Source organism: Scyliorhinus canicula, unplaced genomic scaffold, assembly GCF_902713615.1.
Source record: "Scyliorhinus canicula unplaced genomic scaffold, sScyCan1.1, whole genome shotgun sequence".
Classification (NCBI taxonomy): domain Eukaryota; kingdom Metazoa; phylum Chordata; class Chondrichthyes; order Carcharhiniformes; family Scyliorhinidae; genus Scyliorhinus; species Scyliorhinus canicula.
In genome coordinates this window covers 2,516,793-2,523,663 of record NW_024055744.1, presented here as the reverse complement: position 1 = coordinate 2,523,663, position 6,871 = coordinate 2,516,793, and the positions used below count along the sequence as shown (strand labels likewise).

At 44.8% G+C, this 6,871-nt stretch overlaps 1 long non-coding RNA gene across 1 annotated transcript; it reads right to left on the bottom strand.

The window, feature by feature from the left end:
- Positions 1-4,433: 4,433 nt before the first annotated feature.
- Positions 4,434-6,245, bottom strand: LOC119960871. Its single transcript, XR_005459540.1, has 3 exons — positions 6,049-6,245; positions 5,694-5,799; positions 4,434-4,554 (listed from the first exon to the last, which is right to left on the bottom strand). It is a non-coding gene; the product is annotated as an uncharacterized LOC119960871 (long non-coding RNA).
- Between the last annotated feature and the right edge of the window lie 626 nt (positions 6,246-6,871).

The following is a 6,871-nucleotide window of genomic DNA, read 5'->3' as shown; positions in this document are numbered from 1 at the left end:
AAATGCAAATCGCTTATTGTCACATGTAGGCTTCAAATGAAGATATTGTGAAAAGCCCTTGGTCGCCACATTCCGGCGCCTGTTCGGAGAGGCTTGTATGGGAATTGAACCGTGATGCTGGCCTGCCTTGGTCGGCTTTAAAAGCCAGCTCTTTAGCCCTGTGCTAAACCAACTCCTGGATTCAGAAGCTGAAAATAAGCAAAGATGCATTTTCGGAAGATAACATTGGTGGCGATACACCATCCACACCATAAGATATAGGAGCAGAATTAGGCCATTTAACCCATCGGGTCTGCTCTGCCATTGAATCGTGGCTAATATGTTTCTCATCCCCATTCTCCTCATTAGCCAATCAGAGGGCTAGGTAGTGTTGAGGAAGCAGGGAGGCTGCAGAAGTGTAAAAGTGTGAGATTGTGCACTTTGGAAGGAAGAATAGGGGCATAAACTATTTTCTACAAAGGCTTCGAAATCAGAAGCGCAAAGGGAGTTTGAAGGTCTAGTTCAGGATTCTCTAGGTTAACATGCAGGTTCACTTGGCAGTGAGGAAGGCAAATGCAATGTTAGCACGCATGTCGAGAGAGCTCGAATACAAGAGCAGGGATGTAATGTTGAGGCTGTATATGGCTCTGGTCAGACCCCATTTAGAATATTGTGAGCAGTTCTGGCCCCATATCTAAAGAAGGAAGTGCTGGCCTTCGAATGGGTCCAGAGGAGGTTCACAGGAATGATCCCTGGAATGAAGAACTTGTCACATAAGGAGCAGTTGAGGATTCGGGGTCTGTACTCGATGGAGTTTAGAAGGATGAGTCTTACAGAATACTGAGCAGCCGAGAAAGAGTGTACGTGGAGAGGGTGTTTCCACTAGTAGGAGAAACTAGATCCAGAGATGACTGCCTCAGACTGAAGGGACGATCCTTTAAAAGAGATGAGGAGGAATTTCTTCAGCCAGAGGGGAGTGAATCTGTGGAACTCTTTGCCGCAGAAGGCTGTGGAGGCCAAGTCACTGAGTGACTTTAAGACAGAGATAGATAGGTTCCTGATTAATAAGGGGATCAGGGGTTATGGGGAAAAGGCAGGAGACTGGGGATGAGAAAAAGATCAGCCATGATTGAATAGCAGAGGAGACTGGATAGGCTGAATGGCCTTATTCTTCTCCTTCTATTATGGTCTTAATGTAATAAAACATCCCTCGGTGCTTCCGAAGTATCAGAAAGAAGAAAATGACATTGAGTCACGTCGGCTGTTATTAGGGTAAATGGACAAAATCTTTTTATATATATATAAATTTAGTGTACCCAATTAATTTTTTTCCAAATAAGGAGCAATTCAACGTGGCAAATCCACTGACCCTGCACATCTTTGGGGTGTGGGGGCAAAACCAATGCAAAGACAGAGGGAGTGTACAGACTCCACACGGACAGAGACCCAGAGCCAGGATCGAGCTTGGGACCTTGGCGCTCTGAGGCAGAGTGCTAACCGCTGTGCCACCGTGCTGCCCATAGGGGCTGGTTTAGCTCACTCAGCTAAATCGCTGGCTTTTAAAGCAGGCCAGCAGCACGGTTCGATTCCCGTACCAGCCTCCCCGGACAGGCGCCGGAATGTGGCGACTAGGGGCTTTTCACAGTAACTTCATTGAAGCCTACTCGTGACAATAAGCGATTTTCATTTCATTAAATGGATACAATCTTGAATGGAGAGGGAGATTTTAACAAGTATCTTTAATCAGTGCTGAGAGGTGGAGACGGCAGACAGCTTGAGGGAGGCCTTCAAAGAAACTCTTACAACACCAGGTTAAAGTCCAACAGGTTTGATTCAAATCACTAGCTTTTGCAGCACTGCTCCTTCCTCAGGTGAAAGACAAGGGCAGCAGACTCTTAGGGAGCAGCCTCCCCGGGGAGGTGGCGTTACTGGGATGGGGTGGAAGTGTGGGCTTAAGTAGAGTGCTCTTTCCAAGGGCCAGTACAGACGCAATGGACCAAATGGTCTCCCTTCTGCACTGTAAATTCTATGATTCTCTAACTGGGCAGACAGGAAATGTCACCATCTGAACAAGGAGTCTCCCTGGTCAGCAGAAGGGTTAGGCTAGGTTAGGGAGAAGGTTGATACTGTCATCATTGTGAACAACACAAACTATCTCTTGTAGCTTGTTGAATCAGATTTAACGGGGTCAATTTCTATATGTTTTCTGGACTGGACAATCACATTTAAATCTGGGACTCGGGTGACGATATGAATTTGTGTTAGGTGACAAGATGTAGAACTATGTTTTATCCCAGGAATACCTTACACCCAGAGTGATAGTATTTCAGAACCAGGTGTGAAGCATGATTTCATCCTCAAAAGGACCACAAAAGTTCTATCATGAGATCATCCAAAGGAAGAGTAGCTGATCTCAGTGGGTGTAGTGAGGTTATCGATGGGTTTTGAATGTAAATCCACACAATGAAGATCAGAATCGGGTGAGTTTTTCCTGCTCCACCGTCTGATCCAATAAACACTCGGCACCTGTTCAGTTACCTTGAGTCAAATAGTTCGAATTCTCATTTTGGAAATGGAGTAAGGGGGTTTTCCTTTTTAAATAAATTAACAAAAACATCTTATTTACAGATTCCAATTTAAAAGATTTAATATGTACAGTCTTTAGTATTTGTGCTATCTTATCCACAAAAATAAGTAAACTCAAAAAATACTCAACACAAATACAGACGGTAATGTGATTACGTGACTACATCACTTAATAAAGGTGTCAGAGTGGAAAAGAAGATCCTGGAAACCTAAATTTAACTCCTGAAAATCAGGTTAGCACACAGGGATAAATTGCTGGCTTTTAAAACAGACCACGGCTGGCCAAGCAGCACGGTTCAATTCCCGTACCAGCCTCCCCGGACAGGCGCCGGAATGTGGCGACTAGGGGCTTTTCACAGTAACTTCATTGAAGCCTACTCGTGACAATAAGCGATTTTCATTTCATTAAATGGATACAATCTTGAATGGAGAGGGAGATTTTAACAAGTATCTTTAATCAGTGCTGAGAGGTGGAGACGGCAGACAGCTTGAGGGAGGCCTTCAAAGAAACTCTTACAACACCAGGTTAAAGTCCAACAGGTTTGATTCAAACACGAGCTTTCGGAGCACAGCTCCTTCCTCAGGTGAATGGAATGAGGTGAATTCCTCATTCACCTGAGGAAGGAGCTGCGCTCCGAAAGCTCGTGTTTGAATCAAACCTGTTGGACTTTAACCTGGTGTTGTAAGACTTCTTACTGTGCTCACCCCAGTCCAACGCCGGCATCTCCACATCATAAAAAAACTTAACAGACTACATTTAACACAAAACAGATGTTTGATTTTTATCCAGAATATATAACTTAGCTGAAGTTTATCAACATCAGCAAAACAGACTCCAATGAATATGGTTTAGACATGAATGTCATTCCCAACAAAATCCAATCATTGTTATTTGTGAACTGGCTGGTGTTTCCGCAGGTTCGATTATTGACGGAATCCCCAGAGTGAACTCACCAGTGTGTCAGCCTGGTGGGTAACTAGTCAATCCCTTCCCACACACACAACATAAAAATGGTCACTCCCCAGTCTGAATGCGCTGATGAATTTCCAACTGTACCTTTGCCCACAGTCCCGACATTTCCACGTTTTTCCCCCCGATTGAACACGCTAGTGTTTCTGAGTTTATGAATTAGCAAATCCTATTTTACACACAGAGCAGGTGAATGGTCTCTCCTCAGTGTGAATCCGCTGTTGTTTCTGTTGGTTTAATGACTGAGTGAATTCCTTCCCACACTCGGAGCAGGTAAATAGTCTCGCCCTGGTGTGACTCTGCTGTTGTTTCCGGAGTGTGAATGAATCAGCAAATCCCTATTTAGACCCAGTGCAGGTGGACGGTCTCTCCCCATTGTGAACCCGCTGGTGTTGCCGTAAGTTGGATGAATCAGCAAATCCCATTTTACACACAGTGCAGGTGAATGGTCTCTCCCCAGTGTGAAGTCGCTGGTGTGTCTTCAGGGTGGATGACTGTGTGAATCCCTTCCCACACTGAGAGCAGGTGAACGGTTTCTTCCCAGTGTGAACCCGTTGGTGTGTCAGCAGGTGGGATGAAGTGGTGAATCCCTTCCCACACTTGGAGCAGGTGAACGGTCTCTCCCCATTGTGAACCCGATGGTGTTGCCGTAAGTTGGATGAATCAGCAAATCCCTTTGCACACACAGTTCAGGTGAACGGCCTCTCTCCTGTGTGATGGCGCCGATGAAGTTTCAGGCGAGATGGGTAACTGAATCCCTTCCCACAGTCCTCACATTTCCACGATTTCTCCCCAGTCTAACTACACTTGTGTTTTGACAGGTCAGATGATCTGCTGAATCCTCGTCCACACTCAGAACATGTGTACGGTTTTTCCCCACTGTGAATGATACTTTTTCCTTTCATTTTTAAACTTTGTTGATGTTCCGATGATATACGGGCGATGGTAAATTGTGAGGCTCCGTGCGATCTTGATGTGATGTTGGTTTGAGTTTCCCAATTGTAAATCCTTTGAATCTCCTGTGAAATTGATTGAAAACAGAAAATAGGGAGTGAGAGAGAACGACAAAAACACAAAGGCAGGTTGTGAAATTGAGCTGAATGAATCTGGTCATTTGTGGGGCCGACACTGAGAAAAGCGACCATGAAAACTGCTGGATTGTCACAAAAACCCAACTGGTTCACTGATGTCCTTCAGGGAAGGGAAGCTGCCAAACTGGAGTCCCACTCACTCACTCATCACCCCTATGCTCACTGACCTACATTGGGACTCGGCTAAGCAACATTTTAATGGAACATTCACATCCTTGTTTGCAAATCTTGCTCTTCGCTATTTCCAGCTACACAGGTGTTTAATTCTTGAACCGCAGATCAAACATAAATACTTACATTCAGGTCTCGATGAACTAAGTCACTGCCAGATTTTAACGTGAATCTTGGTTTTCCAGAGGGGGGTGGGGGAGGGGGAGAGCGAGAGAAAGAGAGAGAAGGGATTTTATATGTCGACAGGTGGTTGTCCCTCTCCCCACGGAGTTTTGCATTGTTTTCCAAGGGTCACACCAGCCCCAGAGACATGGAACCCCTCACAGGTAACAGAGCAGAGCACTAAAAGCTCAAAGGTATTGATAAATGCTCAGACATACTTAGCTGTGAAGCAGTTTCACTGTTTTCCATATTAAAATCTCCCACTGTCGCCTGCAGCTGGAAAGATATCAGAAGCTCTAGAGTCGGAGGAAAAATCTCCCAGTTGAGAACGGGGATGATGTCGTCACGCAACTGGAGGTGCCTGATGACATCACAGACAGGAAGACTGAACATCTGGATCTGTGCAAACCAGTGATCACCACACATTATGGAGGATGTGATGGTCCTTGAGAGAGTGCAGGGGAGACTTACCAGATTAGTTCCAGGAATGAGGGATTTTAGTTGCAATGTTAGGTTGGAGAAACTGCAGTTGTTCTTCTTGGAGCAAAGGAGAATGATAGAGGTGTTCAAGTTTCTGATTGGTCTCAGTAAAGTAGCTAAAGTAACGTTGCTCCTACTAGCTGATTGTAAAAAGGATTTCAGGACACAGATTTAAGATTTGGAGCAAGATCTACAGGGCGATATGAGGAAGACATTTTACAGTGAGTGGTAATGTCTTGGAACTCAATTCTTACACTGAAAGTGCGATAATATCCAGGACCTGATGAATCGAGTGATGCTGTCAGAGTTTGATGTCAGGTTTTCTTTATGTTTCCTGCCTGCAAATCCTTTTCTAATACCCTGAAAATGAAAGTAACAAAAGCCATCTGTCAGTCCAAAATCGAAATTCAGGAAAAAAATAAACCTATTGCTGGTTTGAGTTTGCTTTGTGTAAATCCTCCCTTTCTAACCACCTGTAAAAGGAGTTTTCAAAATTCATCCTTGTCAGTCCAGGATAGAAATTCATTACATTCTCCCCTCCTGCTCCCTGGGCCAGGATGACAGCTCATACTCCCTGCTGCACTTTACCCTCATTGTCATCAGCCATACCTCAATTTCAGGATGGCCTTTACTCAAGGTTGTGAGTTTCTGAGGTGGTTCTTGATATGACTGGGCATGGTCGTAGATCTTTAGACACATGGAGGAGGATGTTCCAAGAGGTAGTGAGAACTGAAAAGCAGAATGTCTTTCTCTTCTTTTCCATCTCTGCCTCAACAATAAGACATTGGGACTCAAAGGTTTGATGGTTGTCTTGGGTAGGAAAGGAGAGGTCACCCTGTTGGGAGTTTTCTATAGGCCACCTAATAGTTCTAGGGATGTAGAGGAAAGGATGGCGAAGATGATTCTGGAAAAGAGCGAAAGTAACAGGGTAGTTGTTATGGGAGACTTTAACTTTCCAAATATTGACTGGAAAAGATATAGTTCGAGTACATTAGATGGGTCATTCTTTGTACAATGTGTGCAGGAGGGTTTCCTGACACAATATGTTGACAGGCCAACAAGAGGCGAGGCCACATTGGATTTGGTTTTGGGTAATGAACCAGGCCAGGTGTTAGATCTGGAGGTAGGTGAGCACTTTGGAAACAGTGACCACAATTCGGTGACCTTTACGTTAGTGATGGAAAGGGATAAGTATACCCCGCAGGGCAAGAGTTATAGCTGGGGGAAGGGCAATTATGATGCCATTAGACATGACTTAGGATGTGTTGGTTGGAGAAGTAGGCTGCAAGGGTTGGGCACACTGGATATGTGGAGCTTGTTCAAGGAACAGCTATTGCATGTTCTTGATAAGTACGTACCAGTCAGGCAGGGAGGAAGGGGTCGAGCGAGGGAACCGTGGTTTACCAAAGAAGTGGAATCTCTTGTTAAGAGG